The following is a 19030-nucleotide window of genomic DNA, read 5'->3' on the forward strand; positions in this document are numbered from 1 at the left end:
GTCTCCGAGGAGACCTATCGTGCATGCTCAGGTGTATCTGGAACTATCTGATGGGAAAGGGGCGGTGAACCCGGAGGTCCAGAGATGGATGTGGGTTCAACAGTTTCCTCTAGAAGACTTTTCCAAGGAGACAGCCTGTTTCAGCTTCAATTCCTCCTCCCTACCTGGTTGTTCTGGGGAGACACACGGTCAATTCTAGAGAAAGGACCACAGCTCACAAAGAGAAGCAGTTCATACCAGGAAGGACTGCGGAAGTACTGCTGAGATGCTACATTGGGTGGGGCACAGGAAGGAAGGACTCAGAGCCTCCTGGCTGTACTGCAGACCCCAGAGGACGGAGTGCCAGCCCGCCTTGGCCTCAGCGCATCTGGCCAGTGCAGCTACCAAGTCCTGCCTGCCCGGCTCCAGGCCTTTCCATGGAGGCAGGAAGACAGAGGAAGGAGAGAACTCTCTAGAGGCTTCACTTCCTTCTGGGCCAGAATCCATGGAAATCTTTCAAATTCACAGTTGGGTTCCCGTGGCAGGCAACACTGACCCAATATAGGGAATCTCAGAGTTGCTCGTTATACACACCCCTACTACCCGCTTCCCCTCAACTCCTGTGAGAGTTTTTTGAATCTTTTGTTGATGTTGTTGTTTACTGGTGGAATAGTAAATATTCATCAGAAGGACTGAAGCTGAAACTCCAATACTTTGGCCATCTGATGCAAAGAGTGACTCACTGAAAAAGTCCCTAATGCTAGGAAAGATTGAGGGCAGGAGGAGCAGGGGGTGGCAAAGGATGAGATGGTTGGATGGCATCATTGAGTCAATGGAGATGAGTTTGAGCAAATTCCTGGAGATGGTGAAGTCAGGGAAGCCTGGCATGCTGCAGTCCATGGGGTTGCAAAGAGTCAGACATGACTTAGCAACTGGACAACAACAACAGCAAGTAATGACAATGGCCTAGAGGCTTAAACTTGCTCCCCTGGGCTGTTGACTAGTGCAGTCTTGTGTGGTTCTGAGTGAGCAATTCTCTCCAAGTCTCCTCTCCATCCTCTGCTCTTGGGCATCGAGGTCAATAGTCTCTCTGATACAGATACTTTAAGAGAATCTGATGACATCAGAAACCAAAGAGGCTTTGAGTGGAAAGACAGGATTGTTGGTGTATACCCAATGCCAAGTTCAGCCGCATGCTGAGAGAGCACAGCCTGCAGGAGAACCATTTAAAGAGAGTCCTGGGATGAAAGAACCAAGTTAAAAGAGTGAGCACAGACCACAGCTGGCCATCTCTGAGAGACCAGAGCAGACTGTCCTAGGAAGATTAATGAGGTCACTGTGTTCAGAGGTGGGAGCCCACAGCCTTCTTCTGGGAAAGGGGTAGAGCAGAGCAATGGGCAAGGTGGGGAGAATTTATTGTGTTTGGTTTGGCTTTAATCATGAGAAGGGCTTTCCAGGTGGTACAATGATAAAGAATCTGCCTGCCAGTGCAGGAGATACATGAGATGTGGTTTTGATCCCTGGGTTAGGAAGATCCCTTGGAGGGAAAAATGAGAACCCACTCTAGTATTCTTGCCTGGAGGATCCCATGGACAGAGGAGCCTGGTGGGCTACAGTCCATGGGGCCGCAAAGACTCAGACACGACTGAGCACAAACACAGCAACAACAAGAGAAAGGGTAAAAGAAACGGACATTGCCCAGGTTTTTAAAAATGGGATATTGAGCTTCAGAAGCCCCAAAGGTATTTTCTTCACGTGGATAGAATTGTGGACCTGCCTGGGTGGGTAACTGACCCATCCTCTCTCTGTACCCATTCCACCCTCCCTGAGCACCTGCATCGTCTCTCCCTGGCACGTGGCATGACCTTTAAGAGGGCCTGCTCAGGGACTTCCCTGGGGGTCCAGCGGTTAAGATCTCATGCTTCCAGTCAAGGGGAAGATCTTAACTGGAAGTCAAGGGCTTCCAGTCAGGTTAGATCTCTGGTTGGGGAACTAAGATTCCATATGCCACATGTAAAGGCCAAAAATAATAATAATAATAAATAATAATAATAATTGTTAAAAGGACTTCCCTGGTGGCTCAGTAGTTAAGACTCCACACTTCCACTGCAGAGGGTGTTGGTTCAACCCCTGGTTGGGCATGTTCTGTATGCCATGTGGTGTGGTTGGGGCGGTGGGGGGCGGGTGGGAAGAGGACCTATGCCTCTTTCCATTAACCCTTCTGAACAAAGGTCTTCTAAACACAGATTTCAACACTCACATCTTATCTTCCTGATAACCTTTTCCTGCTCCAAGGGCTTATCTCATCAAGACCCACAGCACCATCTGATAGTATCAGCAAACTTCTGCCTTAAGAGGGGAAATCAAGATTTGCACTTGATGCCGGTCTTCCCACTGACTTCCTCATGGACCGAGCTTGGCCAAGAGTCTTAACTCTATGAGCCCCATTCTTATCTTTGAGAAGGACAGAAAGATCTTAGTCAGTCCAGTTCAGTCCCTCAGTCCTGTCTGACTCTTTGCGACCCTATGAATCGCAGCACACCAGGCCTCCCTGTCCATCACCAACTCCCGGAGTTCATTCAAACTCATGTCCATCGAGTCAGTGATGCCATCCAGCCATCTAATCCTCTGTTGTCCACTTCTCCTCCTGCCCCCAATCCCTCCCAGCATCAGGGTCTTTTCCAATGGGTCAACTCTTTGCACGAGGTGGCCAAAGTATTGGAGTTTCAGCTTCAGCATCAGTCCTTCCAATAAACACCAAGGACTGATCTCCTTTAGGATGGACTGGTTTGATCTCCTTGCAGTCCAAGGGACTCTCAAGAGTCTTCTCCAACACCACAGATCAAAAGCATCAGTTCTTCGGTGCTCAGCTTTCTTCACAGTCCAACTCTCACATCCATACCTGACCACTAGAAAAACCATAGCCTTGACTAGACGGATATTTGTTGGCAAAATAATGTCTCTGCTTTTTAATATGCTATCTAGGTTGGTCATAACTTTCCTTCCAAGGAGTAAGCGGCTTTTAATTTCATGGTTGCAATCACCATCTGCAGTGATTTTGGAGCCCCCAGAAATAAAGTCTGACACTGTTTCCACTATTTCCCCATGTATTTCCCATGAAGTGATGGGACCAGACGCCATGATCTTCATTTTCTGAATGTTGAGCTTTAAGCCAACTTTTTTGCTCTCCTCTTTCACTTTCATCAAGAGGCTCTTTAGTTGCTCTTCACTTTCTGCCATAAGGGTGGCATCATCTGCATATCTGAGGTTATGGATATTTCTCCCGGCAATCTTGATTCCAGCTTATGTTTCTTCCAACCCAGCATTTCTCATGATGTACTCTGCATAGAAGTTAAATAAGCAGGGTGACAATATACAGCCTTGACATACTCCTTTTCCTATTTGGAACCAGTCTGTTGTTCCATGTCCAGTTCTAACTGTTGCTTCCTGACCTGCATATAGGTTTCTCAAGAGGCAGGTCAGGTGGTCTGGTATTCCCATCTCTTTCAGAATTTTCCCAGTTTATTGTGATCCATACAGTCAAAGGCCCTGGCATAGTCAATAAAGCAGAAATAGATGTTTTTTTCTGGAACTCTTTTGCTTTTTTGATGATCCAGCATATGTTGGCAATTTGATTTCTGGTTCCTTTGCCTTTTCTAAAACCAGCTTGAACATCAGGGAGTTCACGGTTCACATATTGCTAAAGCCTGGCTTGGAGAACTTTGAGAATTTACTAGCGTGTGAGATAAATGCAATTGTGCGGTAGTTTGAGCATTCTTTGGCATTGCCTTTCTCTGAGATTTGAATGAAAATTGACCTTTTCCAAGTCCTGTGGCCACTGCTGAGTTTTCCAAATTTGCTTACATATTGAGTGCAGCACTTTCACAGCATCATCTTTCAGGATTTGAAATATCAACTCAACTGGAATTCCATCACCTCCACTAGCTTTGTTCATAGTGATGCTTTCTAAGGCCCACTTGACTTCACATTCCAGGATGTCTGGCTCTAGGTTAGTGATCACACCATCGTGATTATCTTGGTCGTGAAGATCTTTTTCATATAGTTCTTCTGCATATGCTTGCCACCTCTTCTTAATATCTTCTGCTTCTGTTAGGTCCATACCATTTCTGTCCTTTATCGAGCCCATCTTTGCATGAAATGTTCCCTTGGTAGCTCTAATTTTCTTGAAGAGATCTCTAGTCTTTCCCATTCCGTTGTTTTCCTCTATTTCTTTGCATTGGTCAGTGAGGAAGGCTTTCTTATCTCTCCTTGCTATTCTTTGGAACTCTGCATTCAGATGCTTATATCTTTCCTTTTCTCCTTTGCTTTTCACTTCTCTTTTTTTCACAGCTATTTGTAAGGCCTCCCCAGGCAGCCATTTTGGTTTTTTGCATTTCTTTTCCATGGGGATGGTCTTGATCCCTGTCTCCTGTACAATGTCATGAACCTCCATCCATAGTTCATCAGGCACTCTATCAGATCTTACATCCATGAAATTAAAAAGACCTTACATCCATGAAATTAAAAGACACTTGCTCCTTGGAAGAAAAGCTTTGACAAACCTCGACAGCATATTAAAAAGCAGAGTCATCACTTTGCCAACAGAGGTCCATATAATCAAATCTCTAGTTTTTCTAGTAGTTGCGTATGGATATGAGAGTTGGACCATAAAGAAGTTTGAGCATTGTAGAACTGACGCTTTTGAACTGTAGTGTTGAAGAAGACTCTTGAGAGTCCCTTGGACTGCAAGTAGATCAAACCAGTCAATCCTAAAGGAAATCAATTTTGAATATTAATTGGAAGGGCTGGAGCTCAAGCTCAAGCTCCAATACTTTGGCTACCTGATCAGAAGAGCTGTCTCACTGGAAAAGACCCTGATGCTGGGAAAGAGTGAAGGCAGGAGGAGAAGGGGGCAACAAAGGATGAGATGGTTGGATGGCATCACTGACTCAATGGACATGAGTTTGAGCAAACTCCAGGAGATTGTGAAGAACCGGGAAGTCCAGCATGCTGCAGTCTGTGGGGTCACAAAGAGTGGGACACAACTTAGCAACTGAACAACAACAGAGTTATGCAGTGAGGATCAGTTACACAGTGGATAAAAACTGTAAAGTGCAGTACCAACATTACATCCTAGTCAGGTCTCTGGGACCTCTCTCAAGGTCGATTCAAGGTGGTGTTCGAGGCTCTTCTCATGTCTCAGTGGCAATGAATCCACCTAACAATGCAGGGGACTCGGTTTTGATCCCTGATCCGGGAAGATCCCACATGCTGCAGAGCAACTAAGCCCATGCACCACAACTACCTCTAGAGACTGGGAGCCTCAGCTACTGAACCCGCATGCCACAACTACTGAAGCCTGAACGCATTAAAACCTGTACTCTGCAACAAGAGGAGCCATCACAGAGCGAGGCCTGAGCACCGCTACTAGAGAGTAGCCTCAGCTCACCACAACTAGAGAAAAGCTTGTGTGCAGTAACAAAGACTCAGAGTAGCCAATAAATAAACAAATACAATTACAAGGTAGTTTTCTTATGGTTCTTGTGTTGTTTCTCTCCATATGGATTCACCTTCCTTCAATTGGCCCAGCAAATACTGCCCTTGAGAGCTCACTGCCTTTCCCAACCTGATGGCCTCATCCCCTTACTAAACGTACCCTTAGTAGCGAGTCCCTTACCTGCCTCATCTTTGGCACCCAGATAGGAGCTGGCAAGCTCTGACAGTGTGCTGGTGGTTTACCCATTATCTCATTCAACTTAGAAGTCTCTGGATACAAGGCCAGTATATAAAAAACAACTGGCTTCTGTATACTAACAATAAAGAAAGACAGAAAAAATTTAAACATTTTAAAAATGTGTATGCCTGGAAACAACAGAAGGTATACATGACCTCCACACCATAAACTGTAAAGTATTATTGTGATAAATTAAAGAAAATCTGAATGAGTGCAGACATATGTCAAATTCATGGATTAGAAGAGTCAATATCCCAAAGATCCGAATTCTTTCCAAACTGACTGATACGATCCCAGTCTAAACCCAGCAGTTACATATCAGGATGCAAAAGACCAAAAATAACCAACACTATCCTGAAAAAGAACAAAGCTGGAGGGTGCATGCAGCCAGATTTCAAGATTTACGAAATAACAGTAATTAAGACAATGTAATTGACATAAAGGCAGGTAAATCAACAAGTAGAATAGAGTGGAAACATTCTTGCACATGTACAATTGCTTGATTTATGACAAAGAGGACAACGCAGAGCAATTGAAAAATAAAGATCATTTTTTAAATTGCTGCTGGATCAGCTTGTATCCATCTATTTAAAAAGTGAGTCTTGATTCCTACCTCATACTGCACACAAATAATTTCAGATGAACTGTAGATATAAATGCAAAACACCACACACTAAAGCATCTAGAAGGAAGCAGAAGAATAATTTCTTGGCTTTGGATAGGCAAACATTTCTTTACCGGGGCAGAAAAAACAGTAACCATAAAGGAAAATTACTGAAAAATGAAGAATCCATCTTCATCAAAGGTCTCCCTTGACAGTGAAATGGCCAGCCAGAGAGTGGAAGAAGGTATTTATAATACACTTAACTGACGAAGAACTCCTATCAAAATACAGCAAAGAACTCTTACAAATCTCTAATTAAAAAAAACAGAAGCCAGGGGCTTGCCTGGTGGTCCAGTGGTTAAGACTGTGCCTTCCAATGCAGGGGACACAGTTTCAATCCCTGGTCGGGGAGCTAAGAACCCAGCTGGTGTGGAGCAACAAAGCCCATGCACTGCAACTCCTGAGCCCACACACTATAGAGCCTGCACCCCACAACTGGAGAGAAGCCTGGCACAGCAAACCAGGAGCCCACACTGCAGTGAAGACCCAGCCCCGCCAAAAAATAAAAAACAGAAACCAAATTAAAAATTAACACCAAATTTGAATTGGGCACTTGATAAAATAAGATATGGAAATGGCCAAAATGTATACACAGGTGCCCACCATGACTGGTTCAGGAAAATGCAAATTAAAACCATAATTGTGTGTGTTTAGTCACTCAGTTGTGTCTGACTCTTTGTGACCCTTAAGACTGTAGCCCACAAGGCTTTTCTACCCATGGAAATCTCCAGGCAAGAATACTGGAATGGGCTGCCATTTCCTCCTCCAGGGGAACTTCCGAATCCAGGGACTGACACCTCTCCTGGTGTCTTCTGCTTTGCACATGGATTCTTTACCCATGCATTACAAGTGAAGTGAAGCGGCTCAGTCATGTCCGACTCTGTGTGACCCCATGGACTGCAGCCCACCAGGCTCCTCCACCCATGGGATTCTCCAGGCAAGAGTACTGGAGTGGGGTGCCATTGCCTTCTCCAGCGGATTGAACCTGGGTCTCCCGCATTGCAGGCAGACGCTTTACCGTCTAAGCCACCAGGGAAGCCTATAAAGGCAAATGAAAAAGTCCTCCCAACAACATCAAGCATTAGTGATGATGTAAGTGAAGTGAAGTGAAGTGAAGCCGCTCAGTTATGTCCAACTCTTCGCGACCCCATGGACTGCAGCCCACCAAGCTCCTCCACCCATGGGGTTCTCCAGGCAAGAGTACTGGAGTGGGGTGCTGTTTCCTTCTCCGATGCATGAAAGTGAAAAGTGAAAGTGAAGCCGCTCAGTCATGTCCAACTCTTCGCGACCGCATGGACTGCAGCCCACCAGGCTCCTCTACCCATGGGATTCTCCAGGCAAGAGTACTGGAGTGGGGTGCCGTTTCCTTCTCCAGGGGATTGAACCTGGGTCTCCCGCATTGCAGGCAGACGCTTTACCATCTAAGCCACCAGGGAAGCCTATAAAGGCAAATGAAAAAGTCCTTCCGACAACATCAAGCATTAGTGATGATGTAAGTGAAGTGAAGTGAAGTTGCTCAGTTGTGTCTGACTCTTTGTGACCCCATGGACTGTAACCTACCAGGCTCCTCTGTCCATGGGATTTTCCAGGCAGTAGTCCTGGAGTGGATTGCCATTTCCTTCTCCAGGGGATCTTCCCAAGCCAGGGATCGAACCTGGGTCTCCCGCATTGTAGACAGACGCTTTACCGTCTGAGCCACCAGGGAAGCAAGTGACATCTCCTATACCGCTGGTAAAAGTGCAGATATGTTTAGCCACACTTGAAAAATACTTGGCAAGATCTACTCAAGTTGGACATATGCACACCTAATGACCCAGAAATCTCACTTCTAGATGCACACCTAGTAGACGCGCTCACACGTGTTTCCTAAAAAGTCCTAGCAGCATTGTAAGAGTCCCAAACTGGAAATATCTGGAAACCTACATTCTATCCAAAGTAGAATAAATGAGCCATGACCTATTCTTACAGTAGAATGTTATGGAGCAATGAGAATGATGGAATTACTGCTATATGGACCTGTCTCTCAGAAATGAATGCATAGGATTTGATTCTATTAATAAGAAGTTTAAAAAGAGGTACCAATTATGGTGCCATGGTGAGTGACTGGTAGGGGGACCAGAGGAGTTTTGAGAATACTTCTAATGCTCTATCTTTTAACTTGGGTTATATTTGTATGAAGTTTTTGAAGTTCACCTAGTTGTTCATCCGTGGTTTGTGTACACTTCTGTATATAAATTATACTTCAATAAAATTTTCACTTAAAGTTATTCTCAAAATAACTTCTCCAAGGTGGTTCTTTCTTTCTAACTCACCACTAAGGAAATGAGACTCAGAGAAAACAAAGAACCGGTCCAATGTCACATGCGGATGAGAGGCAGATGAGGATTCAAATCCACACTGTGTGCATCCCTAAACACTGTGTCCTGACTTTACATGCAGTGCCGTTCTCTCCCAAGTGTTCCTCACTGGGGCTTTGTGCCCTCAGAGGCAGGAACCCTCATTTCTCCTGATCTTGTGCTCCAAAGGCTGGACACTACAACCCAACATACGCCCAGCGCTATGGACTGTTTCTGTCCCCCAAATTCCTGCGTTGAAGCCATAACCTCACATGCAATGGTACTTGGAGGTGGGCCTTTGGAGGTGATCAGATTTAGATGAGCTTGTGAGGGTGGGGCCCCCATGATGGGATTAGTGCCCTAATAAAGAATAGAAAGATATTAGAGCTTCTTCTCCCTCTACCACTCGAGGACACAGCAAGAAGGTAACCATCTGCAAACCAGGAAGTGAGCCCTCACCAGACACCAGATCTATAGGCTACTTGATCTTTGACTTCCTGGCCACCAGAACTATGAGAAATGAAAGGTCATTTTTTAAGCCAACTACACTATAGTATTTTGTTATAGCAGACCCAGCTGACTGAGGCACTCAGAGAGAAAGAGAGGAAGGCCAGAAGCTAAATCTATAAACCTGGCCACCTACTCTTTTTCTCTCCCTCCCTTGTACTCTCCTTTCCTTCCTGGTTCCCCAAAGTGCTCCTGAGTTTGCCTGGTTCTTGACTTGGCCTCCCTACTTGGCAGAGCGATGTCACCTTTAGGACATGGGAGGCAGAGTGACCTCAGCAGAGCTCCAGAGTTGGAGTGGTGGGGGAGAAGGGGGAGGAGGAATGCTGTCCTGGCTGCCTGCCTCTCCCTCAGGCCACCTGCACCTGAGCCACCACCAGGCAGGGTAGAGTCTTTTCCACTCAGCTGCTCCTGGTGAGGTCCTCAGGGTGAGGGGAGGGGTCTGGACTGACCTGCTCAGCTCCCCTCTCTGGGCCTTCAGGGCATGGCTCTGCCTCCTCCACCTCCAAGTCAGCTTTCCTCTTCTGCCCAGAGAGAAGAGGGAGTGAAGCTGCTGTCTGTGATGGCAGATCACCAGAGCAAGGATTCCTTCCCTCCAGCTCCCTCCCTCCCCTACACTGTTGGGGGATGTTTGAGTCTCTGCCTCGCTGAAGAATCAGGACCTGGATACAGTCAGGAGCCTCCTCTGAACAGGCTGATCACCAGCCTCCCACAGCTTAGGAAGGGGGTCGCTGCCAGGAAAGGCTGGGGGTGGGGGATAGCCGCCTTCTCCTTCCATTTCTTCTGGCCAGAGGAGAACGCTCAGCTGACCTGCAGAGTCTGAGGATGTCAAGCAGGAGGACTGGTTTCCTCTCAAGCTCCCACTGCTGTCTCCTCAGGTCTTGAGCTAAGCACTATACATACAGGATGGGATGCAAGCTGCACCCCAAGGTGCCCTGAGAGGGCACTATTATTATCCCCATCTGAGAGAGGCAGCAAATGAGGCCTTGGGTTTTATACCTAGCAAGTGGCCATGCCTGAGTTTTGAACCTGGCTGAGGCCAACAGTGCACTGGTTCTTTATCTCCAATGGCGCCAGGGCATGCAGGGCCTGGCTCAGGGCAGACCTCACTGCCAGTCAGGGAAGCCAGCTCCCACCCAGGCTTGCAGGCTCCTCTAGACCTCACCTTAACTATGTCTGCTCTTTCACCAACCCCTGTACCCCGGGTTGGTCTGTAATCCCCTTTAACCCCTTTCATCCCTAGTCTTGGGACCTTGCTCTAAGCTTCTGTTCCTTGCTTGTAAACTGGGGCTGACCTTAGTACCTACTCCATAAGGTTTCTGTATGTACTGAGTGACTTTTTTTTTTTAAAGATCAAATGAGAGTTTGTTACAATGCAACTGACAAGAAAATTTAGTTACTTCTGTGTCATACATCATTATAGGATAATAAGAATTACAGTAACATTATACCAGGACATATCATATTTTCTTAAATTTCATGTAATTTCTAAAATACTTATATTAATAACATTCACCCACACAATATAACCTAAGACTTTTTCCAGGTAATATAAAGTACCAGATAAGCCTAATTAACGTAATATGTTTCTTTCTCTCTTTTGTGATGTTTTATTTGCAAATTAGTCAGGATATAATTAAAAGCTTAGTAAATGGCAGCTAGTTTTTGTTTTTGTTTATTCAACATACAAGATTTGGTAAATCAAGATACTATTGGGGTCTAACCCTAGGCTCAAACTCTTGATATGTTTTTCTCCAACTTTCCCTGGGCTCTATTTCTTTTCCTTCATTGTCTAAGGAACTGGGGACACTTCCATTCTGGACCTTTAGAGACTGTGTGTGCTGTGTTCAGTTGCATCTGACTCTTTTGCAGCCCCATAGACTGTAGCCCACCAGACTCCTTTGTCCATGGGATTCTTTAGGTAAGAATACTGGAGTAAGTTGCCATTTCCTCCTCCAGGGGATGTTCCTGACCTAGTGATCCAACCCACATATCCTGTGTCTTCTGCATTACAGGCAGATACTTTACCTCTGAGCCATTAGAATTTTTTTTTTTTAAGGTGAGTAATCAGTATCCATTGTTAGTCAATATTGTTCTTAAAGTGCTTAGAAATCACGGATCTGACCAATAGCTAGTAAACTCCCCAAGGACACTGATATCCCTGGGGACTGTCTTAGAGTCTGGCAGGCAGGAAGAACTCAGCATATTCAAGGAGAGGAGGAGAGAGTCAAAACATGGTTCAGTATGTTAGGGTGATACAGAAGGTCAGAGGTTAGGGTGCAGCTGGAGCCACCTCCTTGTGCCCCCCGTAAGCCCCCTGAGTCCCAGCCAGCTAACACCTGCTCAGGCCCAGGTATGGATGAGATGAGACTTGTCTGTCTCCCCTGGAGGCATTTCTGTGGGTCTCTGGCTTTAATGTTCCTTTGGGCCACCCCTTGTCTTTTGCCTCCATGTTCAGCTCAGGTTGTTTTCATCACCACCTCCTTGTTGGTTAGCACTAAGTTGTGTCTGACTCTTTGTGACTCCATGGACTGCAACACACCAGGCTTCCCTGTCCTTCACCACCTCCTGGAGCTTGCTCAAACTCATGTCCATTGAGTCGGTAATGCCATCCAACTATCTCATCCTCTATCTCCCCTTCCAATTCCAAAGAAAGGCAATGCCAAAGAATGCTCAAACTACCGCACAATTGCATTCATCTCACATGCTAGTAAAGTAATGCTCAAAATTCTCCAAGCCAGGCTTCAGCAATACTTGAACTGTGAACTCCCTGACATTCAAGCTGGTTTTAGAAAAGGCAGAGGAACCAGAGATCAATCAAATTGCCAACATCTGCTGGATCATGGAAAAAGCAAGAGAGTTCCAGAAAAACATATATTTCTGCTTGATTGACTATGCCAAAGCCTTTGACTGTGTGGATCCCAATAAACTGTGGAAAATTCTGAGAGAGATGGGAATACCAGACCACCTGACTTGCCTCTTGAGAAATCTGGATGCAGGTCAGGAAGCAACAGTTAGAACTGGACATGGAACAAGAGACTGGTTCCAAATAGGAAAAGGAGTACATCAAGGCTGTATATTGTCACCGTGCTTATTTAACTTCTATGCAGAGTACATCATGAGAAATGCTGGACTGGAAGAAACACAAGCTGGAATCAAGGTTGCTGGGAGAAATATCAATAACCTCAGATATGTAGATGACACCACCCTTATGGCAGAAAGTGAAGAGGAGCTAAAAAGCCTCTTGATGAAAGTGAAAGAGGAGAGAGAAAAAGTTGGCCAAAGCTCAACATTCAGAAAACGAAGATCATGGCATCTGGTCCCATCACTTCATGGGAAATAGATGGGGAAACAGTGGAAACAGTGTCAGACTTTATTTTTGGGGGCTCCAAAATCACTGCAGATGGTGACTGCAGCCATGAAATTAAAAGACGCTTACTCCTTGGAAGAAAAGTTATGACCAACCTAGATAGCATATTCAAAAGCAGAGACATTACTTTGCCGACTAAGGTCCGTCTAGTCAAGGCTATGGTTTTTCCTGTGGTCATGTATGGATGTGAAAGTTGGACTGTGAAGAAGGCTGAGTGCCGAAGAATTGACGCTTTTAAACTGTAGTGTTGGAGAAGACTCTTGAGAGTCCCTTGGACTGCAAGGAGATCCAACCAGTCCATTCTGAAGGAGATCAGCCCTGAGATTTCTTTGGAAGGAATGATGCTAAAGCTGAAATTCCAGTACTTTGGCCACCTGATGCGAAGAGTTGACTCATTGGAAAAGACTCTGATGCTGGGAGAGATTGGGGGCAGGAGGAGAAGGGGACGACCGAGGATGAGATGGCTGGATGGCATCACGGACTCGATGGACGTGAGTCTGAGTGAACTCCGGGAGATGGTGATCAACAGGGAGGCCTGGCGTGCTGCGATTCATGGGGTCACAAAGAGTCAGACACGACTGAGTGACTGAACTGAACTGAACTGAACTGAACTGATCTCCCCTTCTCCTTTTGCCCTCAATCTTTCCCAGCATCAGGGTCTTTTCCAATGAGTCAGCTTTTCCCATCAGGTGGCCAAAGTATTGGAGCTTCAGTTTCAGCATCAGTCCTTCCAATAAATATTCAGGGTTGATTTCCTTTAGGATTGACTGGTTTGATCTCCTTGTTAACAAGAACCCTTGTGGGTTTCCTTTTCACCTGAGTCCAGGGAGGGGAGAGAGGAGGACAGAGTTGAGGAATCCAGGGTACCACCTCCATTTAGTGTCTGAGGGCAGGGAGAGTGACATGGAGCAGTGCCAAGGCTGGTATGCACCCAGCAGCAATACTCAGTTTCCCAAGGGATCTGGTACATGCTGAACACTCTGAGATGAGATTTTCTGGCCAAAGAAACCTTTACAGTTACCACTCTTAGAAACCAGACTCTCCCTCATGGTGGCAACACATTTGTCTGCAAAGATTGAGATCCTAAAACGCCTTTCTGGTCCTCAGAAGTGGCTGATCACCGGGGTTACTTTGCTCCTGTGGCGTCAAAAATGATGAGCAGCCCAGACAGGCCTGCGCAAGGCAGGGAGACAGTGCTGTTGCTTCCAGAAACCCCCATGGCCTCCTTGTCCCTGTCATTCAGCCTTTCCTGGGCCAGGCAATAGAGCACGGTCCTTGTTGCTGGTGGAAAGAATGGCAGGGAAGGGAGTGAGGGGAGAAGGGTTCTGGGCTAGTGTTGTCATCTCTTCATCTTAACTTCCTGTCTTAGGACATATCTCCCTGCAGCCCTGCTGGGTGGAGAATCTTAACATATACCACTATATCCGACTCTTGGCAGACTTCCTTAAAATCACATCATGCCAATGAGACAAGAGCTAATTTTGGGTTGCCTCATGTGGCTTTCACAAGCTCTACATCTCAGCTTCTGAATCCAAGAAGCAAGGTCAAGTGGGAGTTTAATAGCTGTCGGCCCAGGATGGTGCAGAGGGCAGTCCTTTGAACTGCGTCTCCAAGGTTCAAGGGAGATTCCCACCATCCCTTAATTTAAAGGAGGAGGCAGAGACAGCCTGGAGGCAAGTCTCATGGCTTCCTTTGTTCTTGGAGGCTCACTGGGAGCCTTCCTTTGTTCTGGGAGGCTTCACGTTCTCCAAATCTTAGCCCTTGCTAGCCCCTCAGCTGAGTTAGCATCCCCTCTCCCAAAAGTTCCTAAAAGCCAGGTGCTCTGTCCTCAACAGATCCCAACATGCTAGAATGGAGAAATTGCTGGACTCTGAAGATAAGACCTAATGTCAGATCAGGTAGAGGAAGGTACCTCAATTTTCTGGGTCATGCCATTACCACGGGAAAGTTTTCTTTACTAAACACACACACAGGGACTTTCCTGGCGTTCTGGTGGTTAAGAATCTGCCTTTCAATGCAGGGGACCAGGGTTTGATCTCTGGTCGGGGAACTACGATCCTACAAGCCTCAGAGCAACTAAGCCTGCACCACAACCAGAGAGGCCGGGCACCACAACCAGAGAGGCCGGGCACTACAAGGAAAGATCCACAGGACACAGAAAAATCTTCATGACAAAACTAAGACCCAATGCAGCTAAAAAAATGAATATTTACACACAAACACATACACGCAACCACAGAGGAGGAGGAAAAAGAAGGCAATATTGAGCTCTCCTGGAAGGAGCATGAAACACCAGTGTGCTTGTTTCACTAGAGAGGACTCAGGTATGGGATCCTGGAATTGACTCTGTTCCAAAAAGGAGCCATTTCTCCTGGGTCCCCCCAGGCTGCTGGATTCCATCTTAAGTGCCATTTGCGTGCGTGCATGTTCAGTCACTTCAGTCATGTCGGACTCTGCAACTGCACGGACTGTAGCCCACCAGGCTTCTCTATTCATGAATTTTCCAGGTAAGAATATCGAAGTGGGTTGCCATGCCCTTCTCCAGGGGATCTTCCCGACCCGGGGATTGGAACTGCGTTTCCTGCATTGGCAGGCAGTTTCTTTACCTCCGAGCCACCTGGGACGCCCTAAGTGTCACTGAAGGAGAAAAGATATCCCTCAGAAATGGCAACCCACTCCAATATTCTTGCCTGGAGAATCCCAGGGACGGAGGAGCCTGGTGGGCTGCTGTCTATGGGGTCGCACAGGGTCGGACACGACTGAAGCGATTTAGCAGCAGCAGCAGCAGCAGATTCTCCAATGTGGAATTCAACCCCCTCAACCTTTTGCATCCTCTCACGGGAGTCTCTGCCAGACCTGGGCCGTCTTGCAGCTGTGCATCTCCCACAGACAGAGTGCAGAGACAGAGTTTCATTTTATTTGTTTTTCTTCCTTCCCCCTTTCCTAACCATACGTGCTACCTAATCCAGAAAACATCCAGATCGTAAAGACATTGCCTTTGAAGCCAGAGGCAGGAGAAAGAAAGGGATGCAGTCTAAACCGCTTCTCTCGAGCCATTCACCCTGGGGAGAAATCTTCCTCTCCTAAACTCTGCCCCTCACACGTGCACAAGATGGCTTTGTGGGGTCTTCCTGAGACAGGAGAAAACCCTAAGGTCTCTGAGCACCCCCCTCTCCGTTCATCCTCCTCTGCACACACATTTGGCACAAGCCAGCATGAGCACCAGGGCTTACCTGGCCGCTCACAAGGAAAAGAATCTGCTTGCAATACAGAAGAACTGGGTTTGATCCCTGGGTGGGGAAGATCCACTGGAGAAGGGCATGGCAACTCACTCCAGTATTCTTGCCTAGGAACTCCCATGGACAGAGGTGCCCGAGGGCTATAGTCCATGGGGTCACAAAGAGCCAGATGCTATTAAAGCGATTTAGCACAATGTGAGCAAGAGATTCACTTTCAGTGCTGAGCCTTGATGTCGGAGCAGTCAAAGATGTCCTGCTCATCTGTTCTACATAATTTTATAAGTCAATTTTAATTTAGTCAATTTGACAACAGCGATGGAGATCCAGAGTGACAGAGGTGGTAGGGATTCCCTCCCATCTGTTTTCAGTTACAATTACCTTCCTTTGCCAGAGTGAGCAGACAAGAGGGAAGCTGTCATAGGCATCATTGCCTGACCCCTTGGCCATGTACCTGGACCAAGGGCTCATGACCCTTCTGCATAGACAACTCAGCCTCCTGCTGGGTTTCCTGCCCTTGGAGCTGATGGAAAGGGGATGAGACTGACATAAATTGAGCTCCTACTATGTTTCACATGCTTTGACTTATACTCGCTCTTGCAATTTTCATAAAAATTCTATGTGGGACACAAAACATTTTACAGATGAGACAACTGAGGCTCAGAGAGGCTAAGTGACTTGCCCAATATCACACACAACTCTTATGTAGCAGAGCTGAGATGTGAACACTGGTCTGATTGCCAAAGATACATTCTTTCTGCTGTCCCCTCCCAGACTCATCCATAGTACTGGCAAGCATGAAAAAAATCTATGCTTTACTTCTATTAGGATTTACCTACTCTCTCTACTAGAGCTGAAGGTTGCCATCCAGGTGAGAAAGAACTGCTCTGGGAGCCTAAGAGCATGTGGCATGGGCTGGAGTGTTTTGGAAGAAAGAATCTGTCTCCAGGTGACACCTCCCTGGAGACTTCACAGGACATTGCCACAGCCTTGCCCCTCCCTAGGCTAGCCAGGTTTTAGCAGGTAAGAGGTAGCTCTTGGGTAGGTATCTTGCTTGAGGAACCTTCCAGAGGAAGATGGGGAATGGTGTTCCAAGAGCTTCAGAGATAAGGGCAGGGGACCCCTGGCACCTTGTCCTTCTGAAACTGAAGGAGGTCCCTGATTGACGAGACCAGCCTCTTCAGGCCCTGGAATGCACACCTGCCTCCTGTCCAAGTGTCTCTCCTGATGTGGCATCAAACATGATGGGTGGCTGCAGTGACTGGTGGCACCTGCAATCTTCCCATTTAAACATCCCAAGCTGAAACTGAGCTCTAATCCTTTGGACACCTAATTCGAAGAGATGACTCATTGGAAAAGACCCTGATGCTGGGAAAGACTGAAGGCAAAAGGAGAAGGACGCAACAGAGAATGAGATGGTTGGATGGATGGCATCACCAACTCAATGCACATGAGTCTGAGGAAACTCTGGGAGATAGTAAAGGACAGAGGAGCCTGGTGCGCTGCAGTCCATGGGGTTGCAGAGTCAGATACGACTTAGCAACTGAATAGCAACAACAACTCTTCTCATTTAAACTGAGCACATGTGAGACAGAGGCAGAGACCTCATTTCTCATTTTTGAAAGACGGCAACTGGTAACTACGGCCAATGGCCTCGTAAACCTCACTCTCATGTTAGCCAGGAGCCCCTCAGAACTTTTAGGACATAGGAACCATCAGAGGAAGAGAAGGAAATAAAGCATCCGAAGCATTCAGAGAAACAAGACAAGAGAGAAAAATGGAGACTGGGGGTATCAGCTGTCTCTGGCATACAAGGAGAAAGCCTCAAAAACTGAGACCATCCCACCAGTGACAAGCTCTCAGACATACCCTTGGGCAAACCTTCCTGACACCCCAGGTTGGAGGACCTGATGCATCCTACTGGTCCCCAGTCCCTGTCTACAATTAGCAGTGGGTGAATGAAAGGAGTCTGAAGTGGGAGCACCAGTCCTTGTTCTACACAAACTAGCTGTGGGACCCTGACCAAGTAAGTCCCTCTCCTGCCTAAGCCTCTGTCTCCATTCATTAAAAAACAACACAACAAAAAGCCCTGAGCTTCCCTGATGGTTAAGAATTCATCTTGCAATGCAAGGGACACCGGTTCAATTCCTGGTCTGGGAAGATACCACATACTGCGGAGCAACCAAGCCTAAGGGTCACAACTACTGAAGCCTATACACAGAGCCTGTGCACTGAAAGAAGAGAAGCCACTGAAATGAGAAGTTCGCACCCTGCAATGAAGAGCAGTCACTGCTCCTGCAACTAGAGAAAGCCCTCATGTAGCAATGAAGACCCATCACAGCCAAAAAATCCCTCCCCCTCCCCCACCCACTCCCTCATCCTCGATTTCTTCTAGGTCCAAAGCTATGAGGTGTTCCCTATATCTCCTGTCATAAATAAGGCGTAGACCCTGCACACTGACCTCTGACCTTTGAGCCTGGACAAGGAACTCCTCTCTCCTTGAAGCCTCGGCCTCACTATGTTTCCAGACTGTGTGGGATCTCTGGGAACATGTGCCATCAACTGGGACATGAGAGGAGACTAGAAAGGCATTCTAATAAATAACGTTATTTCTAGAAAGAAGCCTCTCTACCTCAAATCCATCCTACACTCCACTGCTAGATGAACTTCTCAAAACCAAGGTCTGTCCAATGCCACTCTTCTCCCTGGGACTTCAGTGGCTCCACGCTACCTGCCAAACTCTGAGCCAGATACACAAGACCATCCTTGATCTAACTCAACTTGCCTTTGTCTCCCTGCCACTTCGGGTCCCTATCTGTGCCACCCACTCCCCCATCTCTTTGAATCACATCCAACCCACAGGGTCCTTTCTCAAATCTGTAACTTCCAAGAAGACATTTTTAGACCAGCTGGGCTTTGTACTGTGATTTTGTAAAATGTGTCTGTCTCCTGTCCCAATACAGGATGCTCCAGGAGTCAGCGGAGTATTTGACACGAACCTAGCATTCCGTGACTTTAAAAGAATGAAACTAAAAGAGAATGAACTGTGTTTCTGGAGTCTGAAACAGCAGCTCTTAGGGGTAAGTAGAAAAAAGACTTGAGGAAGGTTTTGATGCAGATAGATTGGGATTTAAGGAGATTCCCTAGTGGTCCATTGGTTAGAACTCTGTGTTGTCACTGCCAATGGCACAGGTTTGATCCCTGGTC

The 19030-nt window shown here is 46.7% G+C and overlaps 1 protein-coding gene and 1 non-coding gene across 2 annotated transcripts in view; both read right to left on the reverse strand.

Moving 5' to 3' along the window:
• The window catches only part of LZTS1 (leucine zipper tumor suppressor 1), a 68530-nt gene that overhangs the window by 40432 nt on the left and 9068 nt on the right, over positions 1 to 19030 (reverse strand). The gene's annotated exons all lie outside the window — the stretch shown is intronic.
• TRNAC-ACA lies at positions 8011 to 8082 on the reverse strand. The gene has a single exon. It is a non-coding gene; the product is annotated as a tRNA-Cys (tRNA).

This window comes from Oryx dammah, unplaced genomic scaffold (assembly GCF_014754425.2).
Source record: "Oryx dammah isolate SB20612 unplaced genomic scaffold, SCBI_Odam_1.1 HiC_scaffold_1, whole genome shotgun sequence".
In the NCBI taxonomy this organism is placed as follows: domain Eukaryota; kingdom Metazoa; phylum Chordata; class Mammalia; order Artiodactyla; family Bovidae; genus Oryx; species Oryx dammah.